The sequence below is a fragment of the Chiroxiphia lanceolata genome, chromosome 2 (assembly GCF_009829145.1).
Source record: "Chiroxiphia lanceolata isolate bChiLan1 chromosome 2, bChiLan1.pri, whole genome shotgun sequence".
In the NCBI taxonomy this organism is placed as follows: domain Eukaryota; kingdom Metazoa; phylum Chordata; class Aves; order Passeriformes; family Pipridae; genus Chiroxiphia; species Chiroxiphia lanceolata.
The window spans coordinates 59,570,412-59,596,604 of record NC_045638.1 but is presented as its reverse complement, the minus strand read 5'-3'; the positions used below and the strand labels follow the sequence as shown (position 1 = coordinate 59,596,604).

At 39.0% G+C, this 26,193-nt stretch overlaps 1 protein-coding gene across 8 annotated transcripts in view; it reads right to left on the bottom strand.

Annotated features, from left to right (window-relative positions):
* ENOX1 (ecto-NOX disulfide-thiol exchanger 1) overlaps nt 1–26,193 on the bottom strand; it is a 361,700-nt gene that overhangs the window by 252,241 nt on the left and 83,266 nt on the right. The window contains exons 3-4 of one of the 8 annotated variants that reach the window (XM_032680004.1): nt 26,011–26,107; nt 23,855–23,932 (exon numbers count right to left, since the gene is read on the bottom strand). The exons of 6 other annotated variants lie outside the window; for them this stretch is intronic. The gene's annotated coding sequence lies outside the window, so the exon portion shown is untranslated. The remainder of the gene's footprint in view (nt 1–23,854; nt 23,933–26,010; nt 26,108–26,193) is intronic. One more of the 8 variants, XM_032680003.1, reaches the window with a different exon arrangement.

Here is a 26,193-nt window from a genome sequence, read left to right as displayed (position 1 = left end):
GGGAGAAAGGTAGAGAACACCATAATATTTCAGAGCACATAACCACTGAAATACTAGTATGAACCAGCTAAAACTGAGCTTAAATTACTGCTGATCCTAACAAGAATAAAAGCAGGAGTTATTTGTCCATTATAGTATAAAGGAACTGTATCATGCAAAACCAGATTTTCTTAATATCAGTGTAGCACGATTAGACACTGTATAGCGCTAGCACAAAGAGATCATAAAATGGGCCAAAAGAGGTATTAACCAACTGACTGCAGAGGCATCTCTGTAACACAGTATATATATAAAGAAGACTGCAATCCTTGCAATCTTCGTCAAGAGATTACATATTTGCATCTGCTATCCAGACCAGTGGTATCCTGCATATAAAATAATTCATTGCTTGGCAAAGCTGCATCTCCAATACACAATACAGCAACCTCCACACACCTTGAAATGAGACCAGTAAAAAAGGAGGGAAGAACTTCTAAGAGATACCACAAAGGAAGCACACATGCATGTAAGAGGAAAAATAGTGATGTGACTACCACCTTTTTGTGAGTAACTCTCTCAGGAAAGAGTCATTTTTGTATTAAGACCATGAAGTCTGTCTGAGACATGGTAGTAGTAGTAGTAAGTGTAGAGAAAACAACAGTCTAGAGGAGAATTCTTTTATCAGGACTGCAAATTCTGGCTCTACTAATGAAAAAGCAGCTTTGCAAGCTTTGCATTACTGTGTTGGTTTTTTTATGGTGGCAACAGCAGCATGAATTGAGTCCATATCAAGAGCTGATCATGAGGAACAATGGAAAGCAAAACTTGAGTTTCTTCTTACTTTATTACTGGAGAAAAAGAATGAAGGAGGCTCTTACATCAGGAATAGTGCTTAAAGCACTGGAGCAGCTGGCAAAAGTTCCTGATCAGTTCAATGATTTGGGAAATCTGCATATGAAATAGAAATTCTGGTTACCATTTAAGATATTACTCAGATGAGTAACACTCTGCCATGGATACTTTTCTGTGGATTTACTACGTGGACAAGACTTTCCACAAAGTCTCTTCTAGATCAGAAATATTGTCCGCTTCTTCCATTTTCCTTTGAGGCAAGTCATTAAAAATGTCAGAAGTTAATGAGTTATACAAACTTTGTATTGTTTGTTTTTCTTCTTTTTTTTTTCTTTTTTTTTTTTTTTAAATTTTGCCCTCTCTTGCAAGAAGTGTATTCTGATTTCTTTTGGTACTGGTTTCTTACAGAGAGTTATTTGTGATAAAGTCTTGTCCTTGACCCAGCAAAATTTATGCAGTGATAGTATCAAACAAACAGTTTTATGCAAAGGGGGAAGTGGTCTTTTGGACCACACTGCCATGACTCTGGACATACAATGCTTCTAGCAGGGGTAGAAGCACTTGTCACGCTTGTATTTATTTAAAGTAATCTGATGGGACTGAGGCCACAAAGTGATATTTGTGGCTAGGAGAGGTTAACAGCACAACTCAGATTGAAACTTGCTGTCTTAATCTTAGACTAGAGAAGAGCAAAGCCACAATTCGGAAACACATTATTTTTTTTACTACAGACTAGAGGAATAAGCAGTGCTTTTGGGGGTTCCACAAAGCTTTTTCTGACTAGAAAAACTGCTAGGATGGATATTTGCTCGAGCTTCTTGCTGGCCTCCACTTTCATTCACAGTTGTTGTGTGCCACATAATTAAGCCTGGAGGGGATATACACGTGTCTTGCCATGCCAACATTAAGATACGACAAGGGTCTGCTTGAGAAGAGTGGAGGCTTTCTGGTTATCTATCAGCAGGAATCAGTCAGGACACCTGAAGGATTCTGTGACTCCATGTCATCGCAGTAACAAGCAGGCAGATGCCCTTGACAGAAGGGTCATTATTTTTCTGAATAGTTTTCCTATCCACATCACCAGCCAGCTCACTTTCAGTTTGGCAAGCTGCTCCTTAGGCAGAAATCAGCCTGACAGAAACTTTAAAAACAAGAATATAATTAGGATCTGTTAGATTTGGGATGTGTCTTTGCTATGTTACCACTGACTTTCGAGTATGCAATTCCTGGCAAAAAGCTTTCAGCAAAGAAAAACTTGAACAAAACAAAAAGAAAACAACTCCCCACCAAAAAGCAATCATAGAGGGGGTGTCTTCCAAGCAAAAATCTTAATGGCATCCTTTCACATCTCCATAATGTTGCACACAGAAAGATGGTGCAAAATAAACCTGTGACCACTGAACACCAATAAGCAGCAAGAATTCTGTATTGGAATAAATTCTTCAAGCCCTTTTTCTTGCACAAATACTAAAATTTCAAAGTATCTGCACTCTGACAACTACAGATACACAAATATAGGTGTTTTGAACAAAACAGATTTCTCTTGCACCTGCAAGTGACTTGTATGTGCATTTGTAATATGCCCATTGCTACAGCATCTGTGTAATGAGCTAATAATGGAAATAATAACAAAATAATGGAAAAGCTGCATGCACAGGCAGCTCTTGCACTGAAGACGTGAGTGCAGAGGTCACCTCTGGAAGAGATGGAGACAGGGCCTCCAATAGCCTAATCCTAAGAGCCATACTCTCAAAAGAACAGCAGCCATTTGTGCAGCTGAACTTCTGTGTTTGCAAGTACATGTACATATTAAAAATCATAAAGGCAAGAAATAAGGGAGGGATAAAATATCTCATAAAGCATTTCCAAAACCAGGGACGGTCTGCATGTAAGGCAGTATTTTGCACAAACAAAAGTGGAGCTCTTCTCTGAAAAATATAAGCTTCTACTTTTGTATGTGCTCTTCAGTTAGACTGAAATAATTTAATTTAATTTTTTAAGTTTTGGAACATAGAACCTGTTAAAAAAATAGAAAGGGATTTCCATGGGGTGCAAGGGTATCACAGAGAAAGCCTGAGCCTGTTTTGAGAACTGGTTCACAAAAGAAATCCTTACACATATTTTGACTACAAATTTGCAAAGGCGATTCTCCAAATTTCTGCAAGTCATTTGAGGTAAAGGTTTCAAAATCATACTATTTCTTTAGATATTGAGGTTTATATGCAGCAGGAATTAGAATAGCAAGAAAACCTGTTTTGTCTGCCTGGAATCCATCACCTTTAAAATCAACCTGTTAAAAACACTAGTTTCCATCTGCCAACAGCACCACAGTATATATTCTGTTTAGGACATATTTTCATGATGTTTCCTACAAATTTCCAAGTGATGGCTGGGTCAGCAAGTGCTGGCACAAAACAGCAGCCAGCTGGGTGTGGACTAGATGACATGTGGACAGGAGTCAGGCTAAGGACAGCACTGGAGCCAGAACGGTTGTATCTGCCCTGGAAATAAGGCTCTAATTTCTAAAGCATCTGCAGGATACACCCTTGAAGAAAAAAAAAAAAAACAACAAAAAAAACCCACAAAAACCCCCCAAAACCAAAACCAAACAAGGAAATATTTGATTTTAAATTACAATCTTTAAATCTACATTACTTAGAGTTAACATTGTAAGAGAATTTATAACTAAGATGGGAAGAAAAAAAATGCTTCTGAATTATTAGCTGCAATTTGAGGAGGATATTACAAAAACTATGTTTAAAGGTCCAATTCTGGCAGCAGATTGTTCTGTACAGCTCAGTAGCACCCACTTGCACAAACAACAATATGTGGCTACAGACAGACTTGCAGGTTTAAACCGGTTGCCTTATTGTTGGCATAAATTTCCTCCAATTAGCCAGAGAGCTGGAAATGTCTTGCTTCAAATAAAACCCAAGAACATGTAATAGTTAATATATATTTGTGGGACAGTTTGGAAAATCTTATGAAAAAATGTTTTTAAATGTTTTTTTCTCTACTGAACAGCTCAGAAGTGTGTCCTTGGCAAAGGCCCATAAGGGGCAAAAACACTGGTTATTTGTTCTCTTTTGCTCTTTACAAATGAAGCAAAATACAGTTGATATATTATGCATGTCTTTCGGCATATTTTTATTTAGCCTGTTTTGGTTTGCTGTGCCTTGGGAGCTTTCACTTTGTTTTGTTGTGCCTTGGGAACTTTGATTTGATTTTGTTTTTCTGATTAATAACGAAAGTGCAATATTAGAGCAGGACATCAACCAATCTACAGCATGTGAGATTTGTTTAAGTTTCGAGGAAACAGCCTCTCAACGTCTCTTTTCCACTCCCTTATCTTATCAGTCACTAAACCACTCTCAACAAGCTGGTTTGTCACAGGAACAGCACGGGCCAGTTGTTATTAGTCATTTCATTTCCCGTTAACATTATCTGTTGTTTCATCTGCAGGAATAAGATAGACTTTTCCAGTAACACGTTATAGGGTCTCAGTACTGTACAGTTTGGGTACACAGACTATTCTGTGCCTTATACTATTTGAATTATCATTAAGGTTGTGCTTCAAACAGATAAGCTCATTAAGCAAAAGACACTTCTCTGTTGTGAGGATTTTATTTCTACTGCAGAAGTGAAAGAGCGCGAGTGAACAGCAAACCCTATGGGAGAAAGAAAGGGAAGAGATGACAGTTGCTGTGAGATTAGACAGTTAATTACAGTCACTACATTTACAATTCAGTAGTACTTTTTATTTTATTTTTGGATGGGAGGTATCTTTTTGTATTTAGGGAAAGGTGAGGAATAAGAATGCATTAAGGAAAGCAGGACTAACGAGAAGGGAAAGAGGGCAGAGGCTGAAAAGTTTTGATGGAGTTGAAAATTAACCAAGTAACTAACCAATACAGTGAGGCAGAGAGCAAAAAAAAGGTTAGAAATTATGACTAGCAAGGGCAGGATTACAGGAATAAGCAGTCACACAGCAGCGGTGAGGGATAGGTAGGCTCTCCCCCAGCAGCATTCATCTCTATCGTCCTCTACCCCACCAGCTGCAGGACAGTATTTATACATCACTGCTACAATAAATTGGTTTTCTTGGGTAGGTAATTTCCCCCTTCCTCTACTCCCAAAAGGATAACCTCAGTCAGTCCCTAATTGTCCTAAAAGACTTCCAAAAGAAGGGGAAAAGAAAGAAGGGTGCCTACAGGGACAGACTCTTGGAATGTCACTTTTTATTTTCTGAAGGATGTACAGAAATTGTCAGTCTGTTTGTATATGTCTAAACAGGAATGTACAAATGTGCTGCCTCCTCCTTACAAAGCTGTAAGACAATTTGGACTGAACCAGCCCTGTTCCTGGCTCTTCGAAGGCTTCAAGCCTGTAGGTCCCATACAGCAAAACAAGTTATTCTGAAACTCTCCGTGGACTGTCACAATCCCTCACAAGGAAGACTATTGCAGGATGTCAGCCTCCTCTGTGCTCCTGTTTGAGCACCAAATCAGTGGAGTTCCTCTACTGTGAACAGCATCCAGGGGTGGAAATAATCTGTTATGGAACAAGAAATTTGCAGTCTCTTCTATATGTGACCCACCTACAACTGAGCTTTCCTCCTTCCTACCCCTGATTCTGTTTCTCTGGTGGTGATTTTGATTTGTTTCACGTGCTAGGGGTTTTTCATTTATGTATGTCTGTACCTATTTATTTATTTCCCCTGTGTCTAGTGGGACTGTGAAAAGGTGCAAATTAAGTGCTGAAGAGAAGCTCCTCCCTCAGATGCAAGCTGAAGGGAATGCCTGGCTGCCCAGGTGAGGGAGAAGGGAAAGGCTTCAGTGTCTCACAATTCAACTGTCTAATTCTGCCAGTTCCCCTCCTCCCCCCTCCTCCCTGCACTCTCCTCAGCTGTACTTAGTTGTACAGTTGACTCTCACCATGAGGCATTCCCTAGACACAGCTAACACATCTGAGAATCACACTCTGGTATGCTTGAACTGAGCAGGAACTTTTCTATCTCACAGCCTGCGAATGAGCTGAAAAGGGATGGGAAGATGGCATGGTAACCTCAATGGCAATTCCCACTGGCATCTTGGTAGCCCTCCTCTGATAAAGCTTCCCAGGATACCTCATATGGCTCCTATAAGATCCACAGGAAATTTAAAAGACAATTGCTAAAGATGGACTGAAATGCAAGCCACTGAAGTGCTTTTTTTGGTGATGATACTTGGGCCTGATAGTTCTCAGCAGCATGGACTGTAAATGCTGACAGCTGAGATCAGGCTAGTAAACACAGGTCTGAAAGACAGCTAGCAGAATTGTTCAGGTTAACTCAAGGCTGCCCACCATGGTGCATATCTTCAAGTCAGGATTGTTGTCTGTTGTCTGTCAGGCACAGAGCAACAGCAAAAAGAAAAAAAAAATATTGGGAGCTCCTGGGAGAAAAATGCACCTTTTGGTAGCCCTGAAAGAAGTGCCTTTTGGCTGCTATAGTCCTAAACCTTGCTGGTGACATCAGCATTTTGAGACTAAAAGGTATAAGCTGTCTGACCAACAGCCCTGAAGTGAAACAGCACTGTGGAGACATCAGCTGGCTGCCCACTAAAGGGACCAGCCAGAAGCCAGTATCAGGGATTGTATGGTAACATGCGGCAGCATCATCTCTTCAAACTACTGCTTCTACTGTCACCACTGCAGCAAAGCATGGGACAATGCTGCTAAGAGCTGTATTGCCAAGACCTGATTTTTTTCTTTGTGGTGTTGGCTACAAAATGAAAAACATTAGCATGTTTTTCTTCCACTCCCTGCATTAAAGACAGATTTTTTAACAAAACAAAAAATGGTGTAGTCAGTATTAAGACTTCTCATCTGGCCAAAACCCTATGTCCACGTTTAAGTAAGAGAGAGAGTTTCTCATTTGCCCCAGCTTCACCTGTAACTTGAAGTTCTTCAGGGAAATAATCATCATTTTTCCCTTTCCTTTTCTGCCAAACCTAGCATCTGGCATCTGAAAGGATTCCCTCTTCCCTTTGATGCTAGTTAGAATTCATTGTCATTGGTCCTCCTGTACAGCCTTTTGGAAGTCTAACTCCACCACACTCATAGAAGGTTTGCTCCAGCTAAGGAGGCATGAGACATATCAGCCACCTCAGTGTTTGTTACAGAGCCTCAGCATAAGCCCTCCTAACTTCAAACAAGCTGCCACAGTCAAAGGGTACAGTACCATACTGGCTTAACTTGGGCCCTGAAAGTTGCTCATTTGCATCAGTGTAGCATTACTGCTCCTGATAGCATTAGATCTGTCTCTTAATAACAAGCTTAATGAGGCTGGGAATGGCAGCACTGGAGTGCCACACCCTGCTATGGAGATGCTATTTCAGATTGGAAAATAATCAGTGCAGTTGTGACTCCTCTAGCTGCTATACTCGTGATGTAGAAGCCCAAAGGTGAAGCCAGAATCAAATGCTCTAGCTCTGCCATTCTTCCAGTTCCTCCCTTATCCTCCATGTGTAGTCTGTTGCCTTGGTAGAATAAAACCCAATTCAAACCTTCCAGGCTATTCTACTAGGAGAAAAGAAAACCTTCTTAGAAAGTGATATTCCATAAAATGCTATAGTGTATTACACCTTCATCAGCTTTAAATTTATGCACTCAATACTTCTCAGCATCCTCTTTTCAAGCAAATAACACAGCCATCACATGCTTATGCTAATAAAGCACATGTAATATCCTCTTCCTCCCTGTTTTCTTTTCTCCCTGGGGTCCATATATTAGAAAAGGGATTCTCTAAATGATGTTTAGAAAAGCTTCCAACTATTTGTTTGCTTTCCTTTATCACTGTGTTGAGGTTGCACCCAGCTAATACAGAAGTTCAGTTTTTCCAGCTGGGAATCAGACCAGCAGTGGAAGCAGCAGTAGTAAGATCCCACCGGCAAGACACAGATTTTCAAAGCTGTTGTGAGTACGAACTCATTTAAAAATCATTTAAGAACCATTTAAATTAATTACCAAAAAAAAAAAAAAAAGAGTAAGAAAGCTTACCTTACTAACAGCTTTAGGGTCTGTACTATATCTCATCTCTCAGCCTCTATCCCAGATGGTCAGAGCACCAAATTGCTATTTGAGTTTTAATTTACTCTTGTATTATTTTCAGGATATGTCTGGAGACAAATTATGAAGGTCCTTATGAGTGGTGAGGAAGTAGGCACACATAAAGAGCATCAAAAGGCCTTGTCATACCTTGCACTGTGGCAAGGCTCAGGTCACCAAACTGTCCCATGCAGTTCTGCCATGATTAGAAATGCCACAGGTGAACAAAGCATCGGAAAAGTCTTTGCCCAGCAAACATCCATGCATCATGCTCCCTTCTGAAGATGCTTCTGGGCTTCTGAGATCTAGGTTTGCTTACAACACTTTTCAAATACTTGTAGAGGTTCTCAAGCTGGCCTTTGGGGTGAAGATGACTACTGAGCTGATTAGAGGTGCTGGCTAGAGTCTTAATACTTCACCCATATGTAGTGAGTAAAGTGCAGAATGATGGGATATGAGATGAAATGCTGACTTCCTGGCATTCCTCTGTTCCCTGACCTTCATCCCACACTCAAATCCAGACCATCATTGATACTGTTCATGCACCAGGTTGTGTATCCTAACTAGCTCCAGGGTGTACCAGGACCAGAAAAAAGTCACCCCTGAGGAGAAAAACAGCAGCTTGAACTCAAGTCTAAGGCAAAGACAAGCAAAACAGCAGACAGGCACCCACTTCAAAATCTTGTTTGGCTGGTACATTGGAGGTGTTTAACTTGCCTTTGCCATATTATTAATTCATGCCCTCTTCACACATCATTGCCCGATTTAGAGTTGCATAGAACCTAAACATATATTAAAAACACTATGATTGCATAAACAGCTCATTAAAATGGATTTTAAATGAAGACTATAAAACTAAAATAAACAAATCTAAACCAAGGGTAGAATGCCCTTAAACTTAGAGATTTATGCTTGACTGGAGAAAACAAATGAGAGACAGTTTTCATTTCAGCCCTACAGGTGTGCCTACCCAACTGTATATCCTGTAACAACTGAAAAGGTAGATCCAATGTGATTCCTCTGTAGGCAAACACTAATCTCCTTACTTCCACAGACAACGGAAAATAAAGTTGAGTATTTGGTATTTTAGCTAGATTATTTCAAACAGACTCTATTTTCTCTAATTCCTCAAAATAGATCCCTTTAAGGATATGTTTATGGGCTCAGCGGTTGTCCTGTGCTTCATCTGACCATTGTCTGAGCTGCAAAGTATGAGACAGAGGCTTTTTCACTTGATGAAAAAGACTGGTCTGATGCTTTACTGTAACATTGTGCCCATTCAAAGAAAGTCTGCCTTGACAGAACAGATTTTCCCAACTCAGTGGGAATATATCATGGAATCATGGAATGGTTTAGGTTGGAAGGGACCTTGAAGATCATATAGTTACAACCCCTCTGACATAGACAAGGACACCTTCCACTAGATCAGGTTCCTTAAAGCCCCATACAACCTGACTTAGAACACTTCCAGGGATGAGGCATCCACAGTTTCTCTAGGTAACCTGTTTTAGTGCCTCACCACCCTCACAGTAAAGTTCATCCTAGTATCTAATGAAAACCTACCCTCTTCCAGTTAAAGGCCATTACTCCTTGTCCTTTTCATGTGCCCTTGTGAAAAGTCCCTCTCCAGTTCTCTTGTAGCCTCTTTGAGTTACTGGAAGGTGCTATAAGGTCTCCCCAGGGCCTTCTCTTCTCCAGGCTGAACAATTCCAGTTGTCTCAGCCTGTCTTCATTAGAGAGGTGCTCCAGCCCCCTGATTATTTCTGTTGCCCTCCTCTAAAACCACTCCAACAGGTCCATTCCCTTCTTATGCTGGGAGCCCCAGAGATGGACACAGTACTCAACATGACCAAAAATCCACTGAGACACTATTTCAGCTTTTGTGCAACTGAAGTGACTTGGATTTTACAGCAGTATTCACTTCAAAATGCATAGATGTAGAAGCACTTTGAAGGGTCCAGGATATCACAATAAGAAGAAAGATTGACCTGTTCCTCTGCCCACTAGAGTTGCAAATACAGGATTTGATTCTCTGACAGTATTTTAAAAAAATACTTTTAACTGGACTTACAGATCACAACTAACAGGCAACCAACTTAGCCAAAATAAAAATAGATCATTTAATGTAGCAAGTTCAATATTAAATTTAACACTTTGGAAATCTTCCCTTCTATCTGGCAGCCAGGGCAGCATCTGCCTGTTAATCTCTTTATAACAATAAACACATCAGTTCGAGGCATCATATTATATGACTATGTGACTGGCTATCAGAAGGTATGTGGCAACAATAAAAACTCAAGAGTACTCACTGCTTGAGATCCAGCACTTTGCAGTTTAATGCACTACTACTGAGAACATTAGTTTCAACATCTAATTTTTGAGGGACATGAAATATTCAAGTAGAAGACAAAATGAAGTAGTCTAAACTATGAGATTTTGAACAGCAGTTTAAAATAACAGTTTTTTCCATCCTAAGCTATAATATCTAATGTACAATGTCCACGATTCTGAAAAAAAAATCCTACATTTTGCTTTCCCCTTTCTTAATCATTATCTTTCTTTGGAAAGGATGCATCACAACAATCTTTTCTATGGTGTTTTAAAAAATAAAGCATTTTCAGATATTTTAATAGTGTCACAATAAGAGTAAAATTTCCCAGCATCTGTAATAAGAGAAATTACCATTTAATTCCCCACAGTTTTTTTTAAAACTTCATTTACACTTGAACCTTTAGCAAACCACAGTCCTTCCCACTCAAGGGTGAGACACCAAACATGAACAGAGAGGAGGAGCAGTAACTTCCAAGCTCTGAAGCTCTGGTGTGGATCACAAAGGAAATTTTATGCCTCCTTCCAAACAGATGTCATGGCAGAAGAAGCAGACACACCCTCAGCAGACAGATCTTCAAGTATCTTGATGCTGACGAAACATGTTTCCACAAAATTTTACATCCAGAATGACCCACTTCCATTTCTCATGCTACTATTGAGGTATCCCAGCAAAGGCTGTTCAACTTTCCCCTTAACTGTAATAAGCTCAGAAGAACTGGGAAAGGCCTGTTAGGCTAAAAGGACCTCAGCAGCAATCTACCAGTTCAGTGCTCTTCCCAGAAGAAATTCTTCAAACACTTCTAGATTAAAAAGGAATGTTTTCACACTTGTGTAATGCTTTAATCTGAACTAAATGTGTCAGATAACAGAGGAATATCTGTTACCACACTCAGTGCTATCAGTAGGAATTTCACTGCTCTGAACATCACAAGCTTTTTCTCCCAAATGATGCCCTTTGGTTTTGTGGGGGTTTTTTTCATGGGAGACCTAAACAAAACTACTCTCGGTTAGAGACACTCAGAAAACTGCCACAAGTCTACTCAAGTCCTGTAGTACTTGAATGCCACAGAACTAACACTGCTGTTGGTAAAAATGGCGATCCTTTTGATGTCGGTGATGGTTCATCCTTTCATAGCTGATGAAAAGCTGGCAAGTGATGGAGACACCAAACAATTTCATTGCCTTTATTTTCTTTATCTGTCACGTCCACTCTCCCACTTCAGCACAGAAACTTATTCAGTTTGGAGGTGGTTGGTATTTATATTATTGTCTTGGCACACCATGGAAAAGCAACAACCATGATACATGGGATAAGAGAGCTATAATGTCTACCTCAACCTCTCGCAAACTTCATCCGCTGTAGCTGCTGTCTTCAGAAGAGCTGAGAGCTCATAAGGAAGCTCATATGTAAAAATTTCATTAGGTTCTTTCAGTTAATAAAACAGCGCTGCAAACATCAGATTGCTTCTGACTGCCTGCAGATATTTTAACAAAATGGAAAAGAATATCCTTTAATCCACCTGTGCGTGACCTACGTCTGCTCTGTTGATAACAGCCCATGTTTCCTGCCCTTCTTGCACAGCTTGAGAAGATCTGTACCACTCTTACTGTCTAAGCTCCTTTTGAAGAAAAATACTACTCAGGTTGCATGAGTTCAAAAACACAAACCCTAAGAGAAACCAATCTACCTTTAGCTTGACCACATATTTGGTAGCACAATGTTAAGTAAGCTGATGATTCTTCTCCACAGCTTCTATTATAGGAAAATTCATATTCTGCCAGATAAAGGTAACTGGTATGGGAGGGGAGAAATAAACAAAATAGAACAAAAAAAAAATTGTAAGAACTGTAGTAGAAGTTATTCAATAATTATGCCCTCACTTTTTACAAAATCACAAATATCCAGAAAATTGTGATTAACTTCTCCTTCATGTCATATGTCTACTGCACAACCTGCTGGCTATGTCTTTAATGTTCTGAAAAACACCAGTAACTGTCATAAATAAATCCCCTCTAGTTATTCAGCTGCATAGTTCAACTAATATTTCACACAATACCATCAGTATGAAAGCCCACCAATTCTCCAACCCGCTAGTATTATCGGATTAAAATTATTATGTTTGAAGGGAACTACAGCTTGCAGTTTGGTGTATCACTGGGGCTTCAGTCTTTCCCTTCAGTCAGCAAACAGCTCTGCCACACATCCCAAGGAACATTCATCTTTTGCAACAAAGTCATGTCCTTTATATATAGTCTTGCATAGTAATCTCATATGATGTCAGAAGTGTGGCTTTATGTTTGGTGAATACTTTGTCTGGACAAACAGAAACCATAAAGCAATAATGGAGAAACATTTAACCAAGGACAAATGACTTGTTGTGGATTTTTTTAGATTACTACTAATTATTTCCATGTTCTTTTCTTCCATGGCCCCAAAAGAGGAGTTTTAAATGATCTTATTAAGTTGATACATTTGTTCCCATAAGAAGGAAGTCAAAAACCACTGTTTCACATTTGCTGGTTTTCATTTTGTGGTTTCCAATTCCAGGGCTTCTTGCCGACTGTGGAGCACAAAGCCCCTCCTGCTTTCTCTTCCCTTCCTCTCAAAACAAAATAGGGAAAAAACCAGCCCACATCAAACCATTAAAATATATTTAACTTGTACTATCTTGCAAATCCTCCTTAATATTTCGAAAGCCTTATAAAAATTTCAAGATTTTGTGCCTTTATTTGTTCTTTTCCAATAAGACCCTGAAGACAATATGTTGAAACATACAGTTAATTTTTTAACAACTCTCTGTTGTTATTGGTAAATATTTAAGCAATGTCTTATACCACATTTCATTCTGCCAATATGAACTGCCTGGCTTTTCCCATGGGGTTTACAGCCTTGAAAATGTACTCACCCACAAATGTGGGGAAAAGGAAGGGAAATTAATATAATTGTTAAGTTAAAAAGTAAACATGGAAGATCAATATTGCTTACGGTATAGCTAGCATCCTTCAGCATGACTCACATTAATCCAATATGGGTCGTACATAGTACTTTCAGATGAAGAAGCTACAACATCTTGCAGTCCTACAGCAACTTTTATAGCATGTCCTTGAAGTGTCCTGTTCCTTTCATCACTGCTGAGAAAATATCACAATCCCTTCACATTTTCTACCCATAATGATACGGTGAGCAGTGCTGAGGAAAAAAATGCAATCACAATAACAGAGGGAAAAAACCATGATTCATAGGCATAGAAAGTAAATCACTCAGGAAAGCCTGTCTTGTCCTCCTCTTTATTTTGCTCATAGGTCAAACAATCTTAATGAAGCCTCCTCCACACTCGCTTTATTGTTTGTTCTCATATTGAGCACAGTCTTTTCAAACTCCTTACTTCTATTTTTAAAAGCTATGTTGAAAGTCCTGTGTGGGTTATACTGGACAATTGCTGAAGACCTGCTACAATTACAAGCGTCAAAGCTAGAGGACAGCACCATGCTCTGCTCTGTGATTTACCTGCCAGTATCACATAAATTTGCCAGTGGAAAGCTATGAATGATGATTACTCCCTCTGAGTGATCCACATCAGACTGGGAAAGGTGCTGCTAACTAACTGCCTAACTTCCCTCTAACTCTAGCTGCCTGAAATTTTATGTCTTCACCTGAATAAAAGCAATAAATTACCCTATTACATTTTCATATGCAAATTTGAAGCTGGATTGAGGTCAGGTCAAGAATCTGCTTCAGCAAATCTTCCTTGCTACATATTTAGTCAGGGGCCCTTATCTGGTAGGAGAAGCAGAGGATGAAAAGCCTTTGGCCAACAGTGAGGAAAGGGTGGAAAGAAGGAGGGAACAAAGGTGCATTTGCAGCACACAGACATTTCTGGGCTACCTTAATCTGCCTTTCCTGGTTGGTAAGGGTCGTGTACAACAAAATAAACAGATATCAGCATGACAGCATCCAAAATACTTTCCTAGGATACCTGAACAGCCAAGCTAAAATCTTTGCCATTGAATCTTCATTGCTACCTTTTGCTCCTCAAACCAAACAGACAGAATTGCTGGCCTGGAGCAAGTTGCCTTTAAATGCAGAGCAGAGATTCACAGTGCCTGGAAAGGGCCTTACCACATTGCCTCTGGCCTTTTTCTCCAGATCTTGGCAGGCTCATTCCACCTGTTCTCCCTACTTTGCTCCACGCTACACTTTTCTAATTTTTCCCTTAGTTTCTTTTTTCCTTTGAGTGACCTCTCTCTTTCTCTTCTGCTACTCTTCACACACAGTATAATTGTGATGAAGATGAAACAACCGCTGCATTTGAACATCATTTAAACCCATTCCCTCCTTCACTCTATTGACAAGGCTAAAGCCCAGTCCCACCTGCTTCCCACCACTTCAAATCCTTGTTTCTCTCCTTTTAGATAAAAAAGTTCTGTCAGACGTACTCTGAAATTACTGAGACACGAGTATTGACTGGGGAACCCACGTAGAGCCATATACAAACAGCACTAATCAGCAAAAAAATGTTGGATATTGAAATTTAAATGACTAACACTAATCAAGTCAGCAATTTTTTCTGACCACAGTGAAGATAATTCAGAAATCCCAAAAATAAGAGGTCAGTATTCAACTCTAACCAAGAAACAAATCTAGGTCAAATCCTATCCCAAAATAGCCATACCCATTCCCCACTGAGTTACAGTGTCTGGATGAAAAAAATAACTCAAGTTTTAACCTTGTTTAACACTCTGAACAGGAGTAACCTAATAACAACCAGCAAGACCTTTTTGTCTGATGTCCAGAGAAAATGAGCAGAGGATAACCTAGACAACCTGTCTTTGTTCAACATCTTCTCCAGGGATGTTGAATCTCTTGGGCTCGTGCAAAGCACGTCAAGGAAATCGTTTATACTAACCCAGAATATCTACAAAGTGAATGGACTCAGTAAAATTCCTAGCAGCTGAAGCTGAATGGCTTAAATGTATTCATTTCAGGCAGACCTGTGGTGGTGAAATTCCTATGTAAGTTATAGTACTACAGTACTATTCTTTTCTTTAGTTTGCTTTCCTGTTTATGGAACCATCTATTGACCAAGGGCAGGCATAATCCACTAAATTTTTACTTAATTTTTTTTTGTGAAATATCTCTTTATTATAACAAAAAATCCCCTAACTGAATTCATCCGGCTGTTTTGGGAAGTTGATGTGAAACTAAAACAACAACGTGTCCTTCTACAGTATCTTCAGACATGTTCCTGAAGAACTGAGTTTCTTTGTGTCTTTTCAATCCATTTCCATCCTCAACACCAGAAAGAAACTCAATATGATGATTTCCCCCTCCCAACCACTACTGAAAAAACCCAGTAATTTCACATATTTCTCTTTCAGACCAAAACCTTGCAACCCTTTTAGGACATGCAAAATACAGAAGTGACCTGATACAAACACATGACAGAACACTAATAACAGAGAGAGTTATGGTGGCAGCTTCTCAAACAGTATCAGTTATGTTAACCGAAACAGACCACTGTGGTAATCCTCCAGAATTCTGTTATAAAGCCTTGTGGCATTTAAAACAATTTAAAGATATTTATTTCATGAAAACCAGAATACTTTCTATATTAGCCCTGCAAAATTTCCAACAGCAATAGACAAGTAAAAGATCTGTTTTCTTTGAGCCTGTAAAAATCAGATGCCTTAAGGTAAATAATTGCAGGTCTTGGTTATTTGTTTGGTTTTTTTCCTTCACATCTTCCCATAATCTTGAATGAATATCTGCTTCATACTTCCCTGGAATTATGTTTCAAATAAACAGTGACAGCTCTTGCCAAGTCTTTCCGGACTATTAAGAATACATCAAGTACTTCTGGACTTCTTGTAGGATGACACACCCAGCATCACTGAGGACTTGCATTGTTGCTCTGAGCACATTTCCATCACCTCTGGAAAAGCTGTGCTTCTTTTTGCTATTTCTTTATTTGTCAAGTCCCTGCCTGTTCCATTCTTGGCAAGAAGAGTTTTACAGCACACAAGCTTTTGCAGACATTATTCTTCTTAAAACTTACTTTCTACTATATTTCAGAGTTTAAGCCATTTTCCAAACTCCTGCCATCAGCAGGGACCATGCTTTAACAGTCAGCTACTATTCACTTTGTAAAACAAGAATGTTTCCAGGAGCATGAAGGTTTGTTTAGAGTCTTACAGGTTCAACCCTTCTCAATCCTTGTTGAGATCTGCCACAATGCAATATGTCATTCCTGCTCAGTACTTCAGATTTCAATTGACAGAATAAAAGTTGTTTCAAGTTTGAAAAATATTTTAGCATGATTTTCCCCTTTATTTTTCTTTATTCTCCTTATGCACATTTAAGAAATTGTATTTCTTAGGTAGGGTGGGTCAAAGAAAACCTAGAAACCCAGCTTGTTTTCTGTAACTGCTTGCAGGCAGTGGGAACAGGTGCCAGTTGCATTTGTAAGTATTGTTATAGGCAGCAATAGGTTCAGCCACATCCAGTCAAAGCAAAAGGATTCTCAGAAGAAAGAACACTGGTTTTCCTCCTCAGAAAGATGCCAGGATGCCAGCTCTCTGGTCTCCTGGCTACATAATGCTACTCCTGTCATTTCTGATAGCTACAGGGTTCCACCCTTTTCCTTGAGCCATGGGTTCATGATTTCATTTCAATTTACTTGTGCTCTCTTCCTTAGAAGTATCATTAAAGAACATACGTAGGAGAAGCCCTATTTAAATCCATCTATGTTCAACAATGGCAATAAAATGTGATTGCATGGTTAAGCTTATAGAAAGCCAAGCACAAGACCTGGGCCAGTACTCTTTTAATCAAGTAATTGCTAGTCAGGTAAGACTTTCCATGCAACAATTATTTCTTTTTAAAAGCCCCCAAAATACTTGAATGAACTCAAGCACATGAATGACTTTATTTAATTCCCAACATAAATAAATACATATTACATTATAAATATATTGGAATATTTCTTAAGTTTTGTATATATTTTCTTTTCTAATCATACCACTAAAAAAATAATACCACGCTCTGGGATAGAAAAAAAACCACTGTTGGGAAGAAGCTTCTTCTTTAGCTTGCCAAGCAGCAGAAATGGCATACAGTGGGGTTGCTATACAACAAAATCAGTGGGATTTGGAGAGTGCTTTGCCATTTCCAAACTGTATAATGACTGTTCTGAAATGACTGTGCTTTGCATGAGGAGGATTTGAAGCGAAGCAGATGGCTACCTACAACAGCAAATATTGTGCTGCTGTTAGGGATGGGGTAGGAGGAGGGCAAGAACCTGAGGGCAGAGTATTTTGTTTCCCCACAACCATCTCAGAAGAGCACTTGCAGGAGGTAAAGACGGCTCTGCTGTGATACATTATCAGTCTGCTGAAACTCTAGTCTCCAAAGGTTACCTTTTTTAAAAGTGATAATAACTATATAGCTAGATTGATTTCTTGTTTTCCCTTGATGATTTCATCATCATAAAATTTCACACAGAGCGGTGCTACATGTGAAGGATCACCAAAGACTTTTGTATTGTTAAAATTCAGGTAATAAAGAGGAAAGAAAAGGAGAAAGAATGAAAAGGGAGGGGAGGGGGTGACGAGAAATTTGAAGTTATTTACCTGTTTTTACCAGGCTTGAATTACTTTCTGAGTATAAAGAAATCTACCATACCATCTAGATATGACAGTGTCTATGCTTCATCAAAATATTTTTAAACAGCAGACTCTTTTATTTATAGAATGGATCAAATTCTACTCACCGCAAGATAAATTCAGAAAGATTTTACGCAAAGAGGAGGATTGCAGACCCCACAAAATACATTTTACCTGCTCCACTCACATTTCAAGTTACCTAGTCTAAATAATATCAATAAAATCAAATACATATGCACAAACACATATATTTCATTTGCAAAGAAAGAATTGCACCAGTCCACTCTACCTACTGTATTCCCTGGCCAAATTCCACTAGTTCTAACTTCCACCACCAAAATCCTGCCTTTACCAAAGGGAAGGACTGCAGACCCGGGAAATAATTTACAAAGACAGTCAACCATGCCACTGGCAGGAGGTGAGCTGCATGCTCTCCTCTTCTACCAACAAGCCAAAGGGGTTCTTCTATTTAATGAACTTACACCCACTGCCATTCTTCTGGGATTGTGCCCATTTGTGCAGACCACTAAGATTACAGAATAGCACAGATGAATCCAGCAAAGTGCCCTTAACAGGCATTCGCTTGCCAAAAGAGAACTATCTATATTCTCAGTCAGAGTTAGGAGAAAGCATTTGTGTTTAAATGGGAAAATATATTAATAGCTTCCCTGTTTCTTCTCCTCTGCAGGCTAATGTACTCCAGAAAACAGATTTTGTTTCAAAAGAGTAGGAATATATCTGGAAGAGCTCATTGTTAAACTACTGGCTACATGCAGATAATACTGTCCTGGGGACAATTTTTTCCTGCTACTTTTAATGTGAAGTAGCATTTTCAAAATCATTTTGTCAGACAGCTCTTCCACACGTGAAGGCCTTGAATTTTGATGGCCCTGGAGTAACAGTAATATTGCCTGTGCTGTAAAGCAAGCTCTGCAAGACACTAAATGTCCTTGACATCCATTACTTAAAAGTACACCTTTCCTAGTAGGATTTAATACTAAAAATAATTCCTTTAGGAATGCAGAGGATCCAGCTGGAATGCAGAAATAATAATACTAGTGATATTCATAATAATTCTAATAATGAGTAGTTTATGGAGCCTAGCAGAATTTTACCTTACAAAAGAAGATGTCTCGTATCTTCGTTTATGTAGCACAGTAACAACATTTCAGCCTGAAGTGGTCATTCAGTTTAAACAGAAGACCATTGTAGGTGCTTTTCAACCAAACTAGTCTATTCTAGTACATGAGCAGCCATCATTATCAGCGTTCCCATTTAAGAGACAGTGGAAAGTCAGGGGATGAATTGGTGGGAGAGCAAGGAACAAACATCCAAACATTTGAACTCTAGGCTTTAGCTGGTAGACCCATGTGCCTCCATACCAAAACACAAGATTCCTAATGTTTTGAGCAGAAGCGAGGAAAGATGGCCTTAGCTGTAGTCCAAATCAGAGGGCAGTACAAAAGGAAGAGCAGTGACAGAACCAGTGGTGCAAAATTGCCCTGGAGAAATCTTGGCCAAGAAAAAGAAAAATTAGGAGGCAGGAACCTCTGAACACAACAGATTAGTCTCATCAGATAAAGTATCACTGTCCACATTAAACCCATGCTAGCTCAGGCTCCTTTCACACTCACCAGATAGAAACTGGCACACACTGATGTTCAGTGCTTGTACAAGTGCATGTTTGTTCATCCCAGGGCAGGAAATTTTCCTCCTAAAGCCGTGTAAGAAACTTCATCTCCTTCACAAGCAGATGCCTACACTCCCTCAAAGGGAAATCAGTATGGATCAGCTAAAATGCAGATGAAGATATACACCTCAAGAGTCAGCTAGGATATACAGCATGACCCACCTGAAAGCCAGTGTTGCTATTTTGGAAATAACAATTATTCTATTAACTGACACATGGTAAAGATTGGCAAATGAGGCAAGAGTTCACAATTAATTTCTTTTACACATTCAGATATGCAAATAGAACTAACTTACGTCAAGTTGTTTCTGAGCTTTTGGAATTGTTTTGTTACTCTTCTGTTTTTGTATGCTCCTGTTGTGCATTGCATAAGTATCATTTACTCAGTGAGGAGAAGGCAGGGGAGAGTGATAAACCTCCATTAAAATGGAAAACACAAGCCTGGAATACTTCATGTTAAGCATAGAGAGAAATTTGTTTTCTGATGAGAAATAAAACAGACCCTTGAACTTAAAAGTCAATGACAGAAAAAAACCCCATGCACATATGATTTTAGAGTAGTAAAAGAAAGTTACTCAGGAGTCAATAATTTTTCAAAAGGATTAACAGAGCATATGCACCATTACCCATAATGAGATAGGGTGAGTATAGAAAGCTCAATTTGCATGCTATTTAGATTCAACAGATAGTTAAACTGTTGATATCTAAAGTGCTGCTGTTGTGACAGTAAAGGTGGAGGTCCTGCACATCCTCTGAAAATTATTACAGTTTAGAAAAAATGGTCAAAATTGCAATCCTTTTGGTATCTAGTGGGATTTAAACTATACAAGAAGGATGGTTCTTCAGACAACTAAATTTCCTTTTTTTATCATCAGGGCACAGAGGTTGGCTAAAAAAGGCATCAAGGTAACTTTCTGAATTCAGATCTATCTGCCTCTGGGGTTCAACCAGGAATTTAATACCAAATGGAAAACAATGGGTAAGCATGAAACCTGAAGCAATTTATCACTGCTATCTTTTCAACAGATAACCATTTCTTTGTTTGAACAAACACACATTACAGTACCTGAAAAGAAAACTGTTTTGAACAGCGCAGCTTCCATAGGGCTTCTACATAATGAAATTTCAGAAAAAATTCAGCACAAAAGTTTTGGTGCACAAAGGAGATTATTAATTTTCCTTCTGCATGACAAATAGATAAATACTTCTATGCTAAACACAATTTTAAAGTACCATACACTATTCAGGTTCATATTTTCAGTGCTTCAGAAAGCACGAAGAAATGTACTTACATTATTAATTTCTTGGCACATAAAGTTAAAAAAAGCCCAAACAATTCAATTGAAAACCAGTTTGGTTGATAGATAATAACAACTGTTTTTCTCTAGACTGCCACTTACGAACCCAACATTGATTCTGAAACAACCTGATTTCTTTCCATCTCATACATCAGTACAAGTCACAACGATTGCTCAGATCCTCTTGCTGCAACTTCACTGTCTTGTATTTGTCTGTCAGCAGCAGACGTATCGTAAATCTATGTTTCATTTTTGGTCATCTTAGTGACTGATTGATCGGAATTTACTGTATGGCTCTTTGGATGGTCAAGCCCCATCCTAACTACCTTGGCTCAGCAAAGCAAGGAATAAAGGGCTATACAGTCCTTTCTCCTTTCCAGATGAATACGAGGGTAAAGTACAATTTCAACTTACATACAAAATCCAGCAACCATGAATAATAAGAAGGAGAAATAAAGGTGATTGTATTTGTACCTATCAGATAAAATGAAGGAGATTTAATATATTGTCAGATGGGTTTTATAAGCTGATAAAGATGATTGGAATCTGGAAGCATTAGTATTAAAAGAAACAGATTACTGTGTGGGTTTTCTCTTGTTCTCTCTTCTATGTGATTAATTAAAGGCAGACAGATATCTATTGCATTCTGACATTTGTGCCAGATGTGACTGCTGATACACTGATCAAACAGTTTATCAAAATGGAGGAGAAAAAAGAAGCTTTAACTAGAATTAGACTTTATTGCACATCAAAACCACTGTACCAAATGTTTACATAAATGTAACAAATCTGCAAAGAGATGGAAAGTGGGTTGCCCAATCAATCTTTTGCCTGCTACAGGTGATAGCTATTGGAAAGAAAAGGAGAGGTGAGCTCTCTTAAGAGTTTAGGTAAACACATAAAATAAGGAAAAAGAGAACTAGAAGACTGTCTGTAGACAGTCTACCAGGAAAGAAGAAAAGTTAACAGAAAGGATCCTAAACGTTCTTCACTGTGTTGTTGAATCTTCAAGGAAATAAAAGAATTAACACAGGAACAAAGAGAATACCTTTCGGAGAAAGGATGGATTTTACAATGGGAAGAAAGCCCCAGGGAAGACTGCTGCTAAATGTGGAAGCCAAATACAAATGAAGCTAAATCAGTGAGAGAAGAGAGAAGCTGCAGATACGCACAGTCTCTCCTTCACATTTTATTTCCACATTCTCAAAAGCAATGTGAAAAGTCACTGTGCTTTAAAAAAAGTAAAGGCCTAGTCCAGGCTAGCAGCCCTTGCACATCTCATATTGTGCTAACTTCCCTTTTGCCCTGAGCCTCCAAAAATACTTTGTGCTAGTATTCAAACTTTAGGGTAGAAGTAGATTTCGGAAGACCATTCCTCTTCTAGTCCTTTAAAGAGTTCTTGAACACAGAACGAATTTTCTGCATGCTTTACATCTTGTAAGGATTCATATTTGAGCTTTTATCTTATGCCCTCCAGAACAGGCAGGATTCAAGAAACTCAACCCATGGGCTAGCAAATTCGTCATATACTTCCTGAGATATTCACGACTTACAAGTATGGTGGAGCGTACATTCTTCCAAGGATGATAATGCCTTGCTCTTTTGGGAAAGTGGGAAGACAATTTTTGGCCTAACGTGACACAGCTCTGCACATCTGCCCAGGCAAAGCCTGGCACAATCCCAAACCAGCCTGCAAAGAGGCCAGAACACTGCCATAAAGAAGCCGTCATCAAAGAGCAATCTAGGAATGACAGGTGGATGGGTGAATGGATCAATCTATAGCTGGGTCCTACCCACAGCAGAAGCAAGAAGTTCTGAACATTTTTTTCCCTTTCAGATTTTCAAAAGGATAATGTAAAAATGTCTGCTGAACTGGAGGCAAGGAGAAGTGCAAGAAAGATGATGATGTGGCACAATGAGGTTACAGACCAGACAACAATAACTCTGCAGTGTAAGAAAGTTATATAACTATTTGCCAAGTTGCCTGTACTTTCTGTACAACTCAGAAAAAAATTTAGTCTCTACCAAGAGAGCATATTGCAGCAAGTCTCCTCACTGATTTAGGATGGTAGCATTTACCTTTCCTTATAAGCCATCAGAGAGACAACTGCATGTTGTGTAAATACAGTTGGGACATGAATTAATTTCAAACCTATCACACAATCTGATGAGATTTCCCTTGAGATCTCCTAACATTTGCAGCACTGTGAGCCATTATTTCCATACTTATTGGAAGTAACTTCTGAGCCCAGGCAAGGCACAATATTCCCACTGAGAACTGTCATGACAGGAGTGGAATTAATTCATATTGTCACTATACATATCCAGGGTCTTTTTGCCATAATTACCATGTACCCCAAAATATGTTTAAATCCATGATGATGCAGTATACCATATAACAGTACCATTTGGGGCATTGTAAATTTGGACATACATTCCTTTTTCCATATAAAGTACACAAGCCACATTTCATCTGTATTTACATAAGCCTGATGCAACTTGATCATCTTCAGTGGCGGAGCTCCTGGCTTGTACCAGTGTGGAATCAGAATTGAATCTGTGACATAACAGAAGTACTCAAGATCCTTTTAGGGTGAAATTTATTAAGGAGCTAGACCTTAATCACAATGAGCTGTGATGCTGGTTGTCATATTTTAGAGGGCGAGCAAGAAGAAGCTTTTTTTTATTTTAAATACAGTTAAATTAATTCACTCTTACCATGGAGTTATTTAGCTATTTTAAGCATTCTCCAGGTGGTTGCTGTTACCAGATGTGGACAGATCCCTTTGAGTTTCACTATAAAATCAGCCATGCTGAAGTCTTTGGATGTACTGAAGACTCACCTATGTTAAAATAATTTTTTATTTCCAAGCCATTCTCCAGCAAACTTTTACTAAATACTTCTGAGTTATTTTTGCAAGCAAATTTTCTCCATTTATAGTGGAGCTGTTCTTACCTGATTCATACAAGCATGCTTGTAACACTGCAATTTATCACCACGGAAACAACTGTTTGGTCACCATAGATGATGCCACTGCATGAATCAAGTAAGAAAATCATGGAAATTATTTTTAAAAACCCACAAAAACATCAAGTAAACAGCCTTCTAAACAAATTCAGCAACAATTTATAATAACCCAGAAAGAAAATCAATTGAAGGTGATGCTTTAAATTCAGTTTTCAAAATTTTTCAGTGTTTTTTAACCTTTTATGTTTCTCTGCGGGTAGTAGCCACTGAGTAAAGTCCTGTAAAATGGGTTCTAGCAAGCCCATCTCATAATCAGCACCACATCTCACAATGAGATCGCTGCAGCTTCAAACCTGTCTTTCCCAAAACTTTAATAGGAAGCTGAGATACAGCAGTCTTCTCCCTAAGGGCATGCTGAGACCTGACTTGTCCACTTAATTAGCCACTTAACCATTCTAGCTGAAAATGCAGCTGTCTGCAAACAGCCTACCACTGCCCAGCAGCTTTAAATATTATATATCTGTATCTTTATCTATCTCCATTTTCCTGACAGAAATAACCGAAGGCCAGAAATCCTTTCAGCTGTTGTACCCTACACACGTGAATGCTACAGTGATGTCTATTTTATGGATCAATGTTGATTTTCATCCAGGATCCTGTAAAGTTTTGAGGCAAAAACCTTGGAAAGGGAAAGAGTGATACTACTTCATAATCCAGGGCAACCTTTTGGAAATTTACCTGTAACTCAAGTAGAAATTAAGAATAATCACATTTTTATTTAAATAATATATTTCTGTATTTAGTAGGCAAGTAGATAAATTCATTTTTATGGTGATCAATAAGGCCAAGGCTGAGATGTTGTTTCAGGGAGTCCTTGAATCTTTTCTTCGGGGCTCCTCTCTTGCGGCAGCCAGTGGCAAGTTCACCATAGAGCAAGATCTTGGGGAGGCGGTGGTCCTTCATCCTGGAGACGTGCCCTGCCCAACGCAGCTGTGTTCTCATCAGCATGGCCTCTACACTTGTGACTGCTGCTTGCTCAAGAACAGATGTATTGGTCACAAAATCTGACCAGTGGATGTTTAAGATTGTACGGAGGCAGCGCTGATGGAAGCGTTCTAGGAGACGCAGGTGGTGGCGGTAGATGACCCATGATTCGGAACCATACAAGAGAGTAGACAACACTATGGCTTTGTAAACACTGATCTTTGTGCTTTTCTTCAAGTGTTTATTACGCCGTACTCTTTTGTGGAGTTTTCCGAAAGCACTGTATGCCTTTGCCAACCTGTATGCCTTTGCCAACCTTTGGTCCACTCTGGCCTCAAATCGGGAGGCCTGGAGACACAGCATCCATAACGCTGCGGAAGCCTTTGAGAACACACGCAGGATCACTCTCGAGGAGAAAAGGCAACGCAGGAAGAACCGTGTCTTGCCGAATACACCATCTAAGGAGTCTTTCTGCTGTGCCTTTTGCAACCGGATATGTCTGTCACATATTGGCCTCATAAGTCACCAACGTGCCTGTAACAAATGTGGATAAAGCCTTCCCAAATCTTCGTTCGCGAAGCTCAGCCATGAGATAAATTCATTTATGGTTCTGGCTAAATTTCTTATAGCTACTGGTAACACACAGCTAAAAATGCAATTTCAAGGTGATTCTAACTTTAGAAATAATAATAAATCATATTTACCATATCAGTCTTAAAGCTTTATAATTTCGTCACATTTTGCATGAAAAGATAACCTCAACTTTATTTCTAAAATTGTATCATTGATGCTGACTTAAAAGCAGCCACTTTCATCACTATCACACATGAAATCTCTGGGGGATTAAACTTAAGGAAACACTTTCACAAAAAGGAATCTCATCTTTTACAGCCTTACTAATTAAATGTAATTAATTTACTAGCACCCAGGAATTGCAGATACTAAAAAAATAATAAAATCCTCAATCATTTTTGCTTTGCACATGATAAATGCTACAATCACTCTTTTTAGTGAAAATACAGAGGAAATAATATTACGTGACAGCAAAGTTCATCACAGCAGGTCAACTGAGATTGGTGGGATTCATTAGCATGTATGTGACTGGTAAACAGTTGAGTTAATTATAGGTTGAGTGACATATTTAGAAAACTATGAATCACCTTATTTTGTGAATTTAATCAACCTTTGCTCTTCCCAGGATAATTCAGTGTACATCTGCAATATTAAGATGGAACTGAGGCTCCACTCTGCAGCCCTCTGAAATGCCAGTGGTTTGCAAAATTTCAAACCCATCAGCTACATTAAATACTGTCCTTCAGCAGCAAGGAATTCACCACAAATAA